Genomic DNA, 18,381 nt, shown 5'->3' with positions numbered 1-18,381 from the left:
GGGTGTTGGAGGACTAACTCCTTTGGAGTTATGTGTGGTGCTCAGGAAGTCCTCCGTACAAGGTAGCTGCCGTTATTCTTACTTTTGCTGTTAGGGAGGATTGGTGCCCCTCCGAACCGGTGGCTTCTGTGTCGTGGGCTTGGCTGCCTAGTGGGTCAGTAATACTTTTTATTCCACATGGGCACACAGATGCTTCTCTCTCTCTGCCTGCCTCTCTCTGTCTCACTCTTTCTCCGAACTTCTCTGTTTTCAATTTAAAGCAGTGAATCTTTTTTCAGCACCTTGTATGCGTCAGGCCTTTTGTTCTGTAATTTTGCGTACATTATCTCATTTCAGTCCTCCCAAGAACTCTTCGAGGTGGGGTCAGTTATTTTTGTTTTTCAGATAAGGAAACGAGGCTTAGAGAGCCCCACAGGAGGGGCTTCAAACTCTGTCTCAATCCCCAAGCAAACACACAGGAGGCGCTGTGTGCTGGGCGTGGTATCTCAGGGCTCCAGCGAGCCAATTCCTGCCCCTTCCTCTTCTGTGAACCAGGTCACACCTGGGGTGGGAGAGTTCCTTTATCACTGCCCTTTCCCTTCCTGATTGTAAGACTTTGAGTCAAGATGCTAACCCCTCAGTGCCTCACTCTTCTGTCTTGTAAAGTGGCGGTGATAACAGCGTTTAACTGGTCGTGTTATTGTGGGGATTAAATAGGATGATACCCAGCGCTCTGGAGCACAGCTGTAAGTGGTGGGTGGCCTCCATTTACCCATCCGCAGCCTCAGGTACTGTCCAGCCCCCTGGGAAAGGGACCTCTCTGCTGGCTTTAGCCTCGGGAATGGATATATTAACCTTAATTAAATATGTAAACACTTTAGTGACCCTGCAAACCCCTTCCCCACTGTTTGCCCTCAGGTACGAGGAGTTCCCTGAGCTGCAGGTGTGAATTTAGCTCAGCTTTGGATGAATACAAAGAAGATCAATGAGGGAGTTTCCTAGTAAGCAAAAGCAGGCAGTCCTAAGGTGTTGACTTCTTGGGGCCTCAGATTCTGCGGTTGCTTAGCTAGGACGGGAGGGAGGAATTAGCGGAGAGAACAGTTGGAGGGTAGGATCAGGAGGAGGGAGGAGAATATCTTTCGGGGCATGGAGGATAGGGAAATGATGTTGGGTGGGGCTCCTGACCAAGTAAAGGTCCGTGACTCAGCCAGAGGCCTCCAGGCTGGGTGCGGTGGGGCCCGGAGTCAGGTTTTCTGAGAGCTGCGCTTCTCCGGGTTAGCTTGGCTGTGGTATTCAGGATGGCTGGATTGGGGTGGAGGGCGGAGAGGAAAGGGGGAGTCCTCCTAGGGGAATGAAAACCCATGATGCGGCCACAGAGGAATTCGAGAGGGAGAGGAGGTAGAATTGTGCCCCAGTCATAGGAGTGAGAAGTGGGAGTGGGATGGACAGGCAGTTGGTGACTTCCTGGATGTGGAGGTGAGCAGGAGAGTCTGGGGTGAGCCTCAGTTTTAGGGTGATGACTGGGTACCACCAACAAAGATAGGGAGGAACCCAACAGAAACAAGGTGGAGGGGAAGGATGTGGAGCTGAGCTTGCCTTGGGACATGCTGAGTTTGAGAAACCTGTGGGAAGGGCAGGTGGAGACATCTGGACAGAAGAATGTCCTGGCACCATCTGCAAACAGCGTCTGGTGCTTGCAGCCATAGGTGTGGACGAGACCAACAATCAGAGTGTGGGCGGGTGAAAGCAGAGGGACGGTGGAGCCTGGAGGACTAACAGGTATAGGAATGAAGTCCTCAGATTTGAAGGGCATAAGCCCCAGATTGATTTTTATAAAACACTCCTCCCCAACCTATCCCCACGCTCTGCGTAAAGTCTGCCCCGCAGCCTGCAGGCTGGAGTCCAAAGTCCTTAACCCAATGAGGGAGGCCTGTCCGGAGCTGACCTGTGTTAGCCTCCTGGGACCAACGTAACACAGTACCGCAAGCTGGGTGACTTCTAACAACAGAAATGTATTCTCTCACAGTTTGGGAGACTAGAAGTTCGAAATCAAGGTGTTGGCGGGGTTGGCTCTCTCCAGAGGCTCTGACCGAGAGTCTGTTCCGTGGCTTTCTCCTCGCTTCTGGTGCTACCAGCAATCCTTGGCTTTCCTTGGCTTGTGGATGCATCACTGCAATTTCCACCTCTGTTGTCATGTGGCCTTATTCCTGTGTGTGTGTCTGTGTTTCTTTTTTCTCTGCCTTAAGGGCATCGGTCATTGGATTAGGGTAGGCTGAAGATGAGTATGACCTTGTCTTAACTAATGATATCTGCAAAGACCCCATTTCCTAATAAATCATATTCTGAGGTTCCTGGTGGTCGTGAATTTTGAGGTGGCACAGCTCAACCCAGTAGAAGCCTTGCCCGTGCGTGCTCTTTTGGCCTTATTCCCACCTCCCCCCACCACGGCCTCCTTTTGGAAGGATGTGCAGAATCTCCTCCAGCTCAGGTTCGTTGTCTCTGTCTCGTGGGCTTCTCTCTCTTGGAGCCCCCTTGATTGTGCATGTCCTCCGCTAGGCTTGAGCTCCTCGAGACAGGGACCAGACCTTGCTCGTCTCTCCTCACTGCCGGGTGACTTGGCGTTTGGTTGCCCAGCTCCAGAGTGCTGTAGAAGGGGGTTTGAGTCCTGGCTCCCCAGTTAATTACCCATGGGATCCTGCTGTGACCTCCCAGCCTCAGTTTCTCCATCTGTAGGATGGAGCTATTAAATGAGAATTTAGTAAGTCAAATGATAAAAAGTACGTAAAGCAGCTAGGGCAGGACTGAGGACCTCCACGAGGGTGGTCGCCATGTTTGTTTCATTCCCCTTTGTGTATCTGGCACATGGCCCAGCGTCTGACATAGCAGGTGCTTCATGAATATGTGTTGAATGAACGATCACATGAGGAGATTTAGCTTGATGAGAAGTGACACTTCTGTGTTTATGGCTATGACCCTCCCTCAGAAACCCCCGTTCCTTCTGCCCTTGGTCCCCAAGATCTGGGTAATTAGAGTGTGCGTTTCAGCTAAATGCTGACGAGTGGCGGTGAACGGGGGTCACAGTTTGAGTCAGGCTCACAGCCCTGCACCCAGCGTTTCTCTTTCATGTGGATGGAACAAACTTTGGCTTATTACATTAGCGGTACTAATGGTGGCTGCAGTGCATGAGTCACCGTTTACTGTAAAGCTTTCGGGTGCCCGGCAGACACATGCCAGTCGGGAGCGACAGGGTCTTCTGCAGTCAGGCAACCCAGCCATGAGTGTCTAAAGAGAGAGAGAAGAAAATGTTTCCTGTGGCCCTAAGTAGTAAGAAGGTCTTGGATGAGAGTCCATAGCCTTCTTAGCTTCCTCCTTCCCAAATTTCCCACTGGAGTTTTATTTAGCTCTATAGAACAGTGCTAGGCATATTTTGAAGTCAATTAAATAAGTGTATGCAAATTTGTGTTAGCTTACTTTTAAATTAGCAGTTTATGCTTGGGTCTGGTTTTAGTTTTGCATGGAATATTAATTTTTTTTAAGGGGCCTACTCTTATTTCTTGATTATTGGCCACTGAGAGTAATGCTTCAAAGCCTGACAGCTTTCTTCCTTTTCATTAGAAATGTCTTTGGCTCCTTTCTCCTGCAGGTGATGGCTTTCTTTTCCTTTCAAGAGATGAACCTATGAAATTTCATTTGGTCCCCAATGTAGACATGGCTTGGGGCCTTTCAGTCTTTGAGGATGAGCTTGGTTGTGAAGAACTGAAGAGACTTGCAGGCGTGGCGTGTTCCCTCTGCAAGTGGGGCTGGGTGGGGCAGGGTGTGGGGGGCTGTGAGTGGCTGGAGAGGCCGTCACAGAGTGCCCTGTTCGTGCCTGGCACCATTCTAGGAACCAGGTTCTCTGCAAGCGGACTCTGTGGCAGGGCCTGGGGCTCTCATGGAATTTAAAATCTGATTGTACAGGTGTAACGTTTTTGTGCATGTCTGTGTGCATATCTGCCCTGGGGCCTTGGGTCAGTTATGTAAGCTCCTAGCCTCAGTTTCCTATCTGTAAAATGAGCATACTGACACTTTCCTCAATTGGGTGGTTTTAAAGATTTGATGAGATATTTAAGGCGCCTAGTAAAGCCTGGAGCATAGTGGGGCTCAAAAAGTGGTAGTTGTAATAGGAGAAGTGCTGTGAATCTTGCATTTGGAGAGCATGGATGGTGGAGGGGCCCCTTTGGGAAGGAGAGGGGAGTTAGGTAATGAGTGATGAACTCCCTGGTTTTTGATGGTAATTAATTCACTTATCTTAAGTTGGCCTCTGTGTTCACTTGGCTAGTTTCTGCCTCTCCTCCTTGGATTTTCTATTGGCCCCTGTGGAACACCCCGTTTCCCATCCCCTGGGCCCGTCCCCTTCTCTTGGGCTTCTCCCGTGATTGGCCAGACCGTGCTGTTCTGCTGTCTGTAGAGGATGGCCACGAGGCCCTGCAGTGGAGTTCACACCTCCCTCCATGTTCTGGCCCATCAGGCAGAGGAGGTGGTCGCAAGGCCCCAGACAGGCCCTGGGTCTCCCAGAGATTTTTGTGCCTGCCCTGGGAGCAAGAGGCTGTCAGGACTTCTATTTGGGACTCTGAAATTTGGGGCTCTGTGGGACACAGCCAAGGTTTATGGGGCCAGTGGTGATCGACTCCATGAAACCGGGACCTTGGGACGTTCAGGATAATGGTGGCCACAGCTGGATGTTGTCTCTGGTGAGGACCCTGGGATAAAGGGGATCCATTGCTTCTGCCTCTTCCCTCTCGTTAGTGTCTCCCTGAGTCCCTGTCTTCTCCCATCCCCAGCTTTGGGCGGCGGAGGTTGTTTACCTGGAGCAGAGGTGCTTGAATTTGCCAGTCTCACTGTGACATCCTGGCCTCTTCCAACCCCCTGTTTGCTGCCCTCCCAGAGGTTACGGACCTCGGTGGGGGGGCTCTGTGACTTGTTTGCAGTGGCTTCCCCTCAATAAGCCAGTATTGAGAGACGGAGTGAATGAATGAAGTGCTAAATGAAAGCCCCTCACCATTAGGAAAATTCAGACAGGGTGAAGTTGCTGCCCCCACCCCTGCAGGAAGAGGGTAATTATAATTTGCTATTCTTTCTTCTTTGTGATGTGTTTGTGTGCTGGGTTGTGTAGCTGTCGTTTGAGTTGTACCACACTGAGCCATACAGATCCCTCTGCTTGGTTCTCGCTGGTGTAGTAACGGCTGGGGTGAGGGAGACAGTAGGTGACTGGGACCAGGAGTATTTTTCTCTGCACAAAAGATGTGAGTCCTGTGACCCCTGTTTCGTGATAACTGGATCCGACGGGAGGAAGAAAGCCTGCTAACGTTGGGTGGGCTGGAGAGGTTGCATGGCCCCTTGTATGCAGATAATCAGGATTCTAATGCAGTTCTGACTCCAAAGCTGGTGTTCCTTCCGCAGCATCCGCACTGACTCCTGGGACACTGGAATGCTGTAATACTGGAATTCCAATCCACGCTGGGTCCTGTGGGACCTGCTTGGAGGGCAGGAAGAGTGTGAATAAGCGGTGGTCACCAAAAGCGACTGTCTCTATTCACTGCCACGCTACAGAGGATCTGCCCTTGAGGGATGGGAATCAGAAATTAGGACAGAGAAGGGGCCAGCTTGGTGGCGTAGTGGTTAAGTTCACACCCTCTGCTTTGGTGGCCTGGGGTTTGTGGGTTCAGGTCCCGGGCGTGGACCTACAAACTGCTCATCAAACCATGCTGTAGCAGCCTCCAACATATAAAATAGAGGAAGATTGGCATACATGTTGGCTCAGAGTGACTCTTCCTCAAGCAAAAAGAGGAAGATTGACAACAGATGTTAGCTCAGGGCTGATCTTCCTCACCAAAAAAAAAAAAAAAAAGAAAGAAAGAAAGCAATTAGGACAGAGAAGCTGGCCTCTGTTCCCGGAGCCCTCAGTCACTAGAGAGCGTGTTTGGAAAGCCTCAGTTCCGGGCTTAGTGACCTCTGGAGTGCTTGTCCTCTCCCCACTCCCCCTCCGACCCATTGTCAATTTCTGGTTACTTCAGATCAGCGTTGGGCCTGGCACTGTCTATAGCAATGCACAGTCCTTTTCTAAAGCCTCTCTTGTCCCAGTGTTTTTAGGATAATGTTACATCAGGATTGCATCTGCCAGGCCCCCCCAGCACTGGGGCCACTCAGAAGGCATGGGTTCTTTTGATTAAGTGTTGGCACTTGGGGCCTGGCTTCCTTTCAGCAGCGCCTCTCCCTTCTTTTCGTGCAGGCAGGGCTGAGGAGCGCAGGGCCCCCAGGTGGTAATTGGGAAAGATAAGACCTCACTGTCGGCGGCTCTGGGGGCGGGATCTTGTTGCAGTGGGGTCTGTACTTTCTCTTTGATGGTTTTAAGTTTACTATGCTCTCATCTGTAATGGAAACCATAACACAAGCCGATTACTAAAATTTGACTATTGGTTTAATGAGAAACCTGTGAGATGGACCCACTTCCTCTTGATTTTTGTTTTATTTTTAAAAATTCTGTACATTCTGTTTCATTTCTCTTCCTCTGGACTTTTCTTTTAGAAAAGTCACAAACAACGTACTACAAAAACCAAAACCACTTAGAAAATAAAACGGGACCCTGGGGAATACACAGCACTTTCCCTCCAAGACACCTTCCTTCCCTGCATCTGATTGAGTCTCTCCATGTGTCTAATGCGGTAGCAGGTAGTAACTGACATGGAGAAACTGAGGCCCCTGGAGGAGATGGGAGTCCACTGAAGTCCACGTTAGAGCAGGGCTCGAGTCAGCTCTGTCCGGCTCGGGTTCCAGGCTAGTACTTCTGCTTCTCCCCAGTTCTGGTGTTCTCTGTAGGATGGTCCCCCTGTCCGTGTATACGCTTAGCCCTTCCTCCTTGTAGTTTCATTGGCTTATGTAACACGAGCTCTTCCTAAATGCATGATAATGCATCTTATGTGGTATCAGGACTGTCCTGAATGGATTCCTTCCCCATCCACCCATCCACTCATCTGAAATATTTGTTGACCTGCTCTGCACAAGGCAGTGTGCCAGGCCCAGAAGGTTTAAGGGATGAGACAGACAAAATCCCACTTAGGAAGATTCTTTTCTTTGGAGTTGAAGCACTGACCGTAACACACCTGTGACACCAAGCAGAACCAAGGAAGTACTGTAATAAGCATATGAGCCAAATGGTGTAGTGGAAGAGGGTTAATTTTTGAGAGATACAAAGATGGCGTTGGAGCTGAGTTTTGAAGGATGACTAGAACTTTGGTGTTGGGCAGAGTATGGAAAGGCACTTGGGGAAATAAAGACCCACGGCATGCCATGGCCGCACTATCAGTTCCCTAATGCCACACTGTACAAACACAGGCGTGATCTCATCCTGGATTTAAGTGGTACTTGCCCAGTGCTTGGTGCTTTGCAGAATGCTTGGAGCTGCTTCACTTTGGGTTAGGGTTGGAGGTGGGAGGTTAGCGTTAGGAAAGGGCTAGTATTTATTGAGTGTTTTACTTACATTTATCCAGTTGACATACATCATTTAGTCAAGCGCACGCAGCTAGCAAGTGCTGGAGCTGGGGTTTGAACTCAGAACTCTCTGACTCCGAGGCCCCTGCTCTTCCCACACTGCTGCCGTGTCACCTTCTCCTGGGGAGTCGCTGATGCTGAACAGATATTCCCCGCAGTAGGGTTCAGGTTGCAAAGTAGAGCTGGACTGGTGGGAATGCTTGTAAAAATATTTTGCTGTCTTAACTCACGTCATTCAAACTTTATATGGTTAGTAGAAGGAATATTCCCATTTTGGTCGTGCTTTCTGAAGGACCCTCTGTGAGGTCCCTCTTTTGTAATGCTGCCATTTGGCTGGTTTATCATATGATTGCCATGTGTATTATTTCCTGATGAGCAGGTGTCTTCTGGCAGGTGGCCTGCCCAAACTGGCAAGTCACATTCTGTGCTTGATTGGGTTGTGAATGCATTCCTAAAGGGGGCAAGCTTTTGAGCTGGCAGAATTGGCCTGATATGCTTCTGTTTGGTGGGGTGAAGCTTTTATTGGACAAACTAATGCTGTCCCATGAAATCTAAAAGGAGAAACAATGAGAGTGAGTGGAGTGAGGAGCAGTGAGGCAGCCAACTGGGCATTGGGAATTTTGGGCTCATTTTCCCAGGGGATGTCTTGAGACATGAGGGGTGTGTCAGCTACGTAATCATCATTCAGGGAGTAGGTTGGGTGTTTGAATCTTAATACATATTTGGCAATAATGAAATAATAGTATAATTTCTAGAATATATCTCAGTGGTGCCTCTGTCTTGTCATTTTGACCCCTCTCACAAGGGGTTTTGTGTAGTGATTACTGTCTGAGGAAGGTGTCTGAGGCTGTCAGTTTTATCACACGAGTGAGGTGCTGTCCTCGTGAGGTCCCAGTCCTGTTCCACAGCTAATTTCTTGTTGCCACTCTCCTCTGCCTCCTCCCTCTGGCTCCTCCCTCCCCTTCTTTCCCCCCTTTTCCATTATGGTGCAGTTTTAGTTTGCAAGATTCTTCCAGGCTGCAGATCAGTTAATCTTAGAATCTGCTTCTCTAGGAGCATCTTGCCTTTTATCTCTTTCCTCTATATTGGGGTCTGGGATTCTGCTGCTAAAAACAGTTTGAAACTAGAAGCTAGAGCATTTCTGCAGAGTTCATTGTCTGCAAGGGCAGCCTGGGGCGGGGGGGGGGGGCGGGGGGGCGCTGTTTGTGGGTGAGGGCCATACCTCCTGCTGCAGGGTGTGTGTGTTAGGGGGAGGGGACCAATGGGCCTGTAGTGTTGCTCTTACTCTGCTTCTGGAGTCTGGATCCTTCTAGTCCTTGGGGGACTCATAATTCTCCCCCTTTCATCTTAACCTACTGAGGAAAACAACTTGTGGGTTAATGAATAATTCCCAAGGGGGGTGTGTGTGTGTGTGTGTGTGTGTGTGTGTATGTGTGTGTATATATATATATATATTTACTCTCTCCTATAACACTAATTTCACAGATTAGGAAGCTCAGAGGGGTTGAGTGACTTGCCTGAGGTCACACAGCTTGTAAGCAAAAGGGCCTAGATTTGAATCCAGATCTGATTCTAGAGTTCCTGCGTTTCAATACTATATGCATCAGCCGTTCTTTTACCTACAATCAAAAATATTTATTCTTCTCGGTCATCTCCCCCTCTGGGGAAGGGTGGCTGGGTAAGTTCAGCACTGTGTAAAGTAGTGTAATATGCATATCTCATTTTTATTCGCCTCGAAAGTACTGCTTTTGGATGGTCTGGCGTTCTGGGTTTTGATGACTGGCCAGGGTGAGAAGGTTGGGGGCTGAGGCTTGGGGTCGTTGGTTCAGTGAAAGTCAGGTGAGGGGGGAGGTCTCGGGGGTTTACCCAGCTTCTGGAGCTGGATAATAAAGTCACGCATCTGAGAGCCTCAGAGCACTGAGGCCACTGGTTGCCCTCTTCTTTCTCTAGATCTTTCTCTGACTTTCTTGTCTTCTCCTGGGTTTCTGATGGCGTCCTTAGAGCTTGGTTCATCAGATGAGGAAGTGGGAACGACCTACTTGGAAGGCTCCAGGTGTGAGGGGGCAGGGCCTGAGGAGGCCTGGAATTGAGTGTGTGTGAGACCGTTATCAGATCCAGATTGCCCGTCCGTTGGTGGCAGAGATTGGAGTCTCAGGCTGGTTAGACAGTGTGGTCAGTCTGTGGGTCTCAGCGAGCACAGAGTGGTTTAATGGTGTCTCCCGTATGGAGCTGTGAGTTTTGCTTTTGTTAAGGCTAGGCTTCTCTTTGAGTTGTGACTATTAATGTTATTCCCCTTTCCCAGGGTGCCCCAGACCTCTGCTTGAGGAAGTGGGTGCAGACCTTCTGTAAGGGCTCAGATGCACTCATGTAACACTGGAAGGACACCTTGAAAGGAAATCCGTGGACTAGGTTGCTGGAAGAAAAATCCAGTTAGCTTGTGGGCCCCCAGAGCCTCAGATTCATCCAGAAAACCAGAGAGAGTTTTTCGTTAGCTCGTAACTCCCCTTTCCCCAGCCAGATCCCATTTAAAAAATCAAGTGTGGGGAGAAAGGATCAGGGACTCCGGATCCCTTGAGTCCCTGCGGGCAACATCCCTTCTGGTGTTGCCTGGATGGGACCAGAGAGCGGTCAGCTGCAGAGCCTTCCCTGCTGAAGCCTTCCTGGCAACTCAACCCTCTCTCTCCCTCCTGTTGCCGAACATTTAGTGAGAACTGAGTATTCCAAAGCCCCGAGCTTGAGAACTGTGGCAGCTCCCAGCCTGACCAACTCTTTCAGCCTCCGTCACCTGCATCTTGGGTTGCCATTCATTCATTCTCTGGGTGTAGGGCGGTGGGGTGTCCGGGCCTCGCCCTGTGGGCTGCCCTCTGCACGCCAGGGTCCTAGGAACCGTAGAGCTGTACATTGAGATGGGCCTTCGAGATCCCTGTTGTCAGTCCACCCCAACTTTGTAGAGGGGTGACTGAGACCCAGAGAGGGGGAGTTGGCCGCTGCAAGGTGACACACCAACAGGCGGAGGGCTAGGTCACAGAACCCACTCTTTGTAAAGGGGTCTTCCGAGGCACACCCCCAGAGTCCCCCCGGGATGCCAACCCTGCCCTGTTTTCCTTGCAACAAGTGTGGTGTTACAGATGAGGACTTCATGACTTCATTTCAGATAATGCAGTTGGGTACAGTTTGCCTGGTGGTTGCCTAAATTTAAACGGAGTGGGCTGGGGTGGGTGGCAGTGAAGAAGATTGGCTTGGTGCTTTCATTAAAGCACAATGTGTTGGGGGAAGGTTCCATTTTTATTTTTACTTCCCTGAATGAGGGATGAGCACAGAGCTGAGGGTTCCCCCCCCTTTCCTTTTCTTTCTTTCTTTTTTTAAATTATTAAATATCTAAGTATTCTCAAATCAGGACCAGTGGTGCATTTCACTTTCAGCCTCAGAGTAAATTGAAGTAGGTTGAACTGGAATATTATTATTTTGCATTTCATGATGGTCAAGTGTAGTTGTTCGGCAAGCTTCTTAAACATCGGTGGGCCAGTTCTGGTTAGACTTGGGTTTCATTTTCAATTCTGGGCACTCAGGGCCTGTATGACCCTGGATATCGTTTCTGAACTTCACTTTCCTCCTTTGTAAAATGTTGATATTGATACCTACGTTTTGGAATTGCCGTACATCTGAATTCACACGTATGAAGCCCCTGGCATGCTGCGTGGCACGTGGAGGGTTCTCATGAATTGCTATTGTCCACCCTCCACTGAGACTTCCGTGCCTTGTCCCTGCCATGTTGTGAATGGATGGGGATGAGGTTGAGAGGATGGCCCCCTGAGGAAGGGGTTGAGGGAATGGTATAGAAGCATGTGCTGGGGTGTGTGTGTGTGTGTGTGTGTGTAGGAGAGTTAGACTTTGGGGGGAACCTGACATGTGCTGGTGTGTGTGTGTAGGGGAGTTAGACTTTGGGGGTAACCTGGCATGTGCTGGGGGGTGTGTATGTGTGTGTGTAGGGGAGTTAGACTTTGGGGGGAACCTGGCTTTCTCCTTGGGGGATATGAGGAAAGTGTTAGAGCCGTGAGCACCTGGATCTTTGCCCCAGAGGAATGTCTTCCTGGGCGTTTACTCACTGATTCTTCGTAATTAGTCCTCTCAGCCTTCGAAAATCCAGATTTTAAAAGAGGGTCTATTTATTGCTTCTCTGGTTATAAAAACATGTTATGGAAAAGTTGGAGCATACAGAAGGTCATCGAGAAGAAACAATAAATTATCCATAATCTCACCCTTCTGGAAGAAACCAGTGTGAGGATTTTGAAATCTTTGCAATTTTTTCTATGCATATATACATAGGACGTGTTTGCCTACTGTTAATTTTTACAAAACTGGAATCATACTGCACATATTATTATGTAACGTGCTTTTAAAACAATATTCTGTGAGCGTTCCCTAGTTGTAAACTGGTCTTTAAAACATGACTTTGGGTGGTAGCCCAGCATTCTGTTATGTGGGTATTTCATAACTTGCTTAGCCAGCCTCCCTGTTGTTCGTTGTTTAAATTGCTTTGCGTTTCTTTTGCCCCTTCACCTCATGCTGCAGTGGATCTGGGAATGCAGATTTTAATAACCGAATCACTGTTTTCGGGAGGCAGTTCTCTGGTGTGAAGCATGCTGAACCAATGGTTTCCTGAGCTTCAAGTTTTTTCGTGCCTTCCGTGCTGTCTAGATCTTTGGGTCTGTGAGTGAGTTCCTTGTCTGGCTGAGCACTGTACCCCTCCTTCATTCCCGCCCTACACTCCACGTACTGCTCACCCTTCAACCGCTTCTCCCGTAGGAAGCCCTTGTTATCAGAGCAATGGGTACAGTGAGGGATCCCGGTGTCCCAGAAGGTCCTGCTTCAAGCCCTGTCAATATCATTCACTAGCAGAATGACTCTGAAAAAGTTTTGGTATTTTTTTGACACTCTGTTTCCATATCTGAAAAACAGGGCAATAATACCTTTCTGACCAGATGTTGAGGGTGAAATATAATCATAGCCTCTGATGTGCTTTGTAACCTCAAGTGCCATGAAGATGTGAGTAGTTAGCATTGAGCACGTGACCCATGGCCCTTGACCTTGAGGAACAGTTATAGGACCTAGTCCAGTGGTGGCTTGAAATTGGCCATAGTGAGAGTATTTACACCCTGGAAATTGACAAATGATACAATCAAGGCTTTTTTTTTTTTTTTTTTGAGAGCTGGTTGTTAAACATTGATCAGCACTGCACAGTCCTAGTTTCCAGTGCATTTATTTGACATTTTGTGTACATTGTTTTCAGCTTGAGTTTATAGTTCTCCTTCCATATATTAATGTCTCGTTTTTCCCAGCTGGACTTTAGGCTCTTGAGGACAGGAGTTAGATATTTTAAGACTTTAATTGCTTGGATGATGGCTATGGTAGGGACCCATAAAGAAGCGTTTACACAAATGAGCTCATGACTTCAGACCACGTGAAAACATTTTACACTAAAACCTCAGCTCTGCGGGATCCGCAGTAGCTATGCAGGCCCATGGACCAGGCCCTCTTAATGATCCTTCGTAGATGGATCTTACATACACAGGATTTTAGTTATTTAGCCTAAAAACTGCCCAGGGTATAATAAAGAGGCTTTATTTCCCTGTGTTTCCATCAGTGACTGTAATAATAATGGCTAACAAGTAATAGCTAACATTTATTGATTGTTTGCTGTGTGCCAGGTACATCCTAAATGATTTTATGATCATTTTCTTGTTTAATTCTCATTCCCGTCGCGTAAAGAATACGTTAATATTATCCTTGTTTTATAAGTGAGGAAAAAGTGAAACTTAGAGACATTAAGTAACTTGGTCATGACTGAGGAAGACCCAGGATTGGCTGCTCACTCATTCGTTCAGCAAACATCTAACCCTTGCATGTGCTAAGTGCTGCCCTGTGTGCTAGGATGAACAAAACCAGTTCCTGCCCTCGTGCAGCCTTGCTTCTAGTGAGCTAGACAGATAGCAAATAAATATGTAAACGTATACTGTGATGTCGGATGTATCTATCAGCCGGGGGAAGGAGATCAAGGCTCAGGGGGCAGGTCTGGGGTTTGGCTGTTTCTATTCCAACCCTGAGTGTCTGTCTCACTGCCCTTGAAACACGGACACCCTCTAGCCAGGCGGGCACGCTGTGCACAGTAGTCCCTCATTGTGTTTTTATTGGTTGAGTAATTGGGAGCAAAGCCTTACTCCATGGGGATGATTCAGGAAGGCACATTGAGAGCCCACGGGGAAGCTCAAATTAGGGACAAAAACAAACGGGACCCTCCAGTGTACGGATCTCTGATCTGAGGGCTCACAGATGTGCTGGGCAGGTGGAGCGAGCAGGAAGGCTGAGCTGTGAAGCAGGGGGAGGAGAATGAGTGCTGTGGTGGTCAGGGGGTGGGAGAGGATGCGCAAGTTTAGAATCAGAGATGCACAGGGCTGGCGGCTTCTTGGAGGTCAGTGTTCTCATGGTGTACACACACACAGGAAGGCACGGAGGAGGGCAGGGTGACTCCCTCTGAGGCCCCCCTTGTGTTCACCAAGATGGAGGCCAGTTTTCCACTCCCAGTCCTGTGCCTTGTGCAGAACCACCGTCTCCCAGATTTTATTTTATTTTTTTATCCTTGGCTGGGGAATAATGGCAGGTGGGTTCAGTGAGCTAGTTTAGGGACCCACTGAAGAGCAGCCCCTAACTCCAGGATTCAGGAGCCAGAGTAGATCATGAGGACAGGCTACCCTTCTCCCTAAACATATGTCTAGAAGGTGAGACCTTCTGGTGTCTGCAGACAAAAAGTATTTTAGCCTCCCCACTCCCTGTGAGTTCTGAACCAGCCAGTGTCCAGTATGGCTGAGCCAATATTTCCTGAGCATCTGCTCCATGTTCCTTTGATAAGCTGTTGAGAAGCCCTGCCCTGGGAGGTTGAGAACTGGCATCCAGTATCTGCTCTCCTATTGATAAATTAGCTTTGTGATGCAGGGTTGGTCTCTGTTTCCTCCTCTGTAACAGGAGGCAGCTGGCCAATGGGTTTTCATGTCCGTTTTTGCTCTGACCTTTATGGTAAGCCATAGCTTGGCCAAGGTCCCACTCACACAACATTAAGTCTTTCAGTTTCTTCTCCAAGTGGCAACTGCTCCCTGGAGTGCAGGGTTTGGGGTAGGATTTAGGGGCTGGAATGGAATTAGGGTATTTCTTGGTCTGTGGGGTGCCGAGTATTTCTCCCTTGGTTCCTAGTTCTAAGCCACCTGGTATATGCTAGTGGTTAGGTGGCCATTGCCCACACAGGACGTTCCCCACAAAGTCAAGCTCGCCCACAAGCGTTTTCCTAGCACACCCACTGTTGACGGGAGGGGGTGAAATTTTGGGTGTACTTTCCTGATGGTCGGGCGGTTGTGATTTCGTGCCTCAGAATGGTATGGTCCTCATCCTGGTCCCACCGACGGCCTCCCACTGAAACCTTACAGTGATACCAGAGCAAACACATATGCTTCAAAACTGAAATGTGACGAGGTGAGGAAGCAACAGGAAGTGGGGAAGTGAGCAGAACAAAGCTCGTGAAGTGTACTCAGAACACTGTTGACCTTTTTTTTTTCCCCTTTTTAAAATCATACAGTTCTCTTAAATTGTTGAGTTAGAAGTTCTCCTTTGTTTTAAATGGTTCAGCCTCTTATGAGACGGGCGGCGCACGGAGGGAGCGTGTGGTGGGTGTAAGACAAGTTTAGGGAAGATGCTAACCGCCCTCCCCCTGTGCTTGGCTAAAGGTATGCAAATTCATGTCCCTCGGTGTTCTCAGGGGCTGTTCGATCCTTTCATTCCGCTTTTCTTTACTAAGGGCTGGGGAAAGTTATTTAAATTGCTCCTCTTTTAGACCTTACTTTGTTGGACTGGATTTCACTCTTCTTGTACTTGACTGAAGACCTCGGGGAAAGTAGAATTCTGCCCCCACACTTTTTCTTTCTCTGCCGCTACCTCAGTTTCTCATTTTCTACCAACGACTTAAAAAGGAGAGAGAGCGCAAACTCAATAATTAGTTTCTGGTATTGTGAGGGCCCACGTATGTTGACTTTGACAAGACCCCGCCAAGCCTTGCGAGAAATGTCACTCCCTAAGATGCCTCCCACTGGGGAGGACACACTTCACACGTCCAGAGACACACTTCACACGTAGGGAACAATCCCTGGCTGGCCAGATGGAGAGAGGGAGAGTGTTAGTTTAGACAAGTAGCTTTTCACTTGAAGAGCAAATACGGTCCTGAGGATTGAAGCTACTGATGGTGGCCCCTCTGGATAGTGGAGCCCCGTGAGGTCAGGTTGAATTAGCTGTGATGGGGCTTTGAGTGGGGTTTGAGCCAACAGTAATAACGGCGCTAGTGATTAGAGCTGTGTGTTTGTAGAAGCTTTACCTGCCTTTCTGCAATTTACCCTGCCAAGCTTATGAAGTTGGAAGGGAGGATTTCATAGGTGCTCAATCAGTGATGGCTGAATAATATTAATAACGAATAATGAAAACAGGAAAGGTAAGCCAGCACTTACTGGGCATGTTCTTTGGATCCAAAGGCCTGGTGCTAGGTCACAGGTATGATCCTAGTTAATGCTGAGGGAACTCTATTGTGCAGACGGACACTGGAGGCCTGGAACAATAAGGTCAGTGACCTGAAATGACGGAGCAGGTGTCCTGCCCCTTAGTTCACTTGTGTCACTTCACGTGTCCCCCTTGTCGCCTTCTGTATGCACTGGCATCAGTTTCTGAGATGGCTGGGTTTAGAGTGTGGTCTGTGGGCTGGCAAGAGTGTCTCTCTGGGGGAAGCTTGCTGGTCCAGAGGATGTCCCGACCCTGACTCCTTTAGCTTTGCTGATGGATAGGCAGCCTTGCCACTGATGCACAGACCCACCTCGCTACCTGCCACAGCCTTGCAGATTTATGTGTCAACCGTATTCCATGGGATTGCCCCTGGGCGCAGGCCGTTTTGAGGAAAAGTTAAGGGTTTCTTTTTCCCCTTTTAAGCCCGCTCTTTCCCCACTTGTATTTGAAGTCTGCAACATTTTGGCTTTGCCCTGATCAGATTGTGTTTAAGTCCTGCCGAGTGTTCAAGTTCAAGCCTTGGTGGCGGGGTTGTGTGGCAGAGGCACTGTTCACCTGTGAGTCTCGGCCCATGTGACTTGGGCACCTTCCAGCCCTTCTGTGGCTTCATTTCTGTTTTGTTTGTTTTTTAAAATCTTGTTGGAGTTCGGGTATGGAGGGCAGAGGCAAGCCGGACAGTCAGCTAATTTAGTGAATTTATTCACAATGAAAGGGACGAATAGGGCATGGGACTGAAACAATTTTTTAAAAACCTGAGCGGGACCACCTCTGGCGGAATTTGGCATTCATGGGCTAATTTAGGGGGTTCTAAACAACTTGCTAGCAGAGGCTCCACCTTCTGAAGAGCCCAAGCATTAGGCGTCTCTTACTCCGGCGATGCCACCACACTGTATAGAGGCTTGCTCGGCGGTGGTGGTGACAGCTGGCATATCTCAAGTGGATGAGACTTGGGGAAGGAAGGTAGAGCTTTAAGGCAAATCTCACACAGTCTGGTTTTCAGGTTTTTATGAATCAAACATGCAGAGAGGTTGGTTTGCATGATGGGGTGCCGTATCACTCGACTGTGGTCGGTCGCCACTGCACCCTGATGTGAGGCCACCCAGCCCCGAGCCTGAGGCTGCGTAGGTGGGCCCAGCTCACGGCTCTCCGTTCTTCTGCCTTTGGGGGTCGGGCACCACCTCACTGCTTGATAGACAAGTATAAACGGATGAAAAATCATTCTAAACCTCTGGTCCAACTTCGTTTTAGTATTTCCCATTCTGTTCTAATACCACCCTAATAAAGGGAAGTTGTTTTTTTTTTTTAACTCCACCATGAAACCAAAGCTGAATCTTTTAGCAACGTTTATGTGATTTCATCCCAGATTCTCTTTTCTCACAGTTGGTTTTCATGCCCTGAGATCTAGACAGCAGGTTCCGTGTAGCATCTTGGTCTGTTGATTGTAAAATTCTTGTGGGGAATGTGGCCTGGAATGTGGAACATAAGAACATGGCTTTTTTTTTTTTTTTTTTTTTTAATTAAAAAGTGATTCTCTACGTTTGTTTGGTTATTTGTTGAAGTTCTGTAAGGAGTTCAGTGCCCGCTCGCCCAGGAACAGGGAGAGAGAATTTGAACAGTTTAAAATTAATAGTGTTTGTGGCTTAGAAACCCACCTTGTCATTAACCACCAGTGAATGCCAGCCTGAGGCATGTTCTTGTGCCAGGGTGAACCGCAAGGCTGTGGAAAAACGTAAAGGAAATGGGGGCTAAGTGAGGAGTAGAAGGTGACGGCTGGTGGGTGGGGGGTATGTGGGAGGGGACTGCAGAATTGAGAGAGGAGAAAGGGCACCAAAGTCTAGCTAAGTACTCTAAATATTGATGTTCTAATTTCTGCATTTTCTTAGATTTGTAGTTTGAAACTTCAGAGAAAGAGCGGCATAAAGGAAGCGGGTTACATTTGTTGGAGTGGAATGGAGTCATCTCCAACAGCCTGCCTTCGTCACGTTAGACTTCACTTCATCTAGGACAGTGGTTCTCACTGGGGACACTTTTGCCCCCAGGGGACATTCAGCAATGTCTGGAGGCATTTTTGGTTGTCACAACTGGTTAGGGGTGTTACTAGCAACTAATAGGTAGAGGCCTGGGATGCTGCTAGATACCCTGCAATGCACAGGACAGCCCCCGCAACAAAGAATGATCAGCACACGATGTCAGTAGTGCGAGGATTGAGACACCTTGATCTGACGGCCTGGTTGCTGTCCATTCATCCTTAAAGAGACATGGCACCACTTAGCAAGCCATGCT

General features: G+C 48.6%; 1 protein-coding gene across 39 annotated transcripts in view; it reads left to right on the top strand.

The window, feature by feature from the left end:
* The window catches only part of TRERF1 (transcriptional regulating factor 1), a 195,544-nt gene that overhangs the window by 39,237 nt on the left and 137,926 nt on the right, over positions 1–18,381 (top strand). For 2 of the 39 annotated variants that reach the window (XM_070245584.1, XM_014734420.3), the window contains exon 1: positions 15,143–15,278. The exons of the other annotated variants lie outside the window; for them this stretch is intronic. The gene's annotated coding sequence lies outside the window, so the exon portion shown is untranslated. Of the gene's footprint in view, positions 1–15,142; positions 15,279–18,381 lie in introns of those variants that run through there. 39 annotated transcript variants of the gene reach the window in all.

Source organism: Equus caballus, chromosome 20 (genome assembly GCF_041296265.1).
Source record: "Equus caballus isolate H_3958 breed thoroughbred chromosome 20, TB-T2T, whole genome shotgun sequence".
Classification (NCBI taxonomy): domain Eukaryota; kingdom Metazoa; phylum Chordata; class Mammalia; order Perissodactyla; family Equidae; genus Equus; species Equus caballus.
The sequence above is the reverse complement of the archived record's forward strand: the minus strand, read 5'-3'. Positions and strand labels throughout refer to the sequence as shown.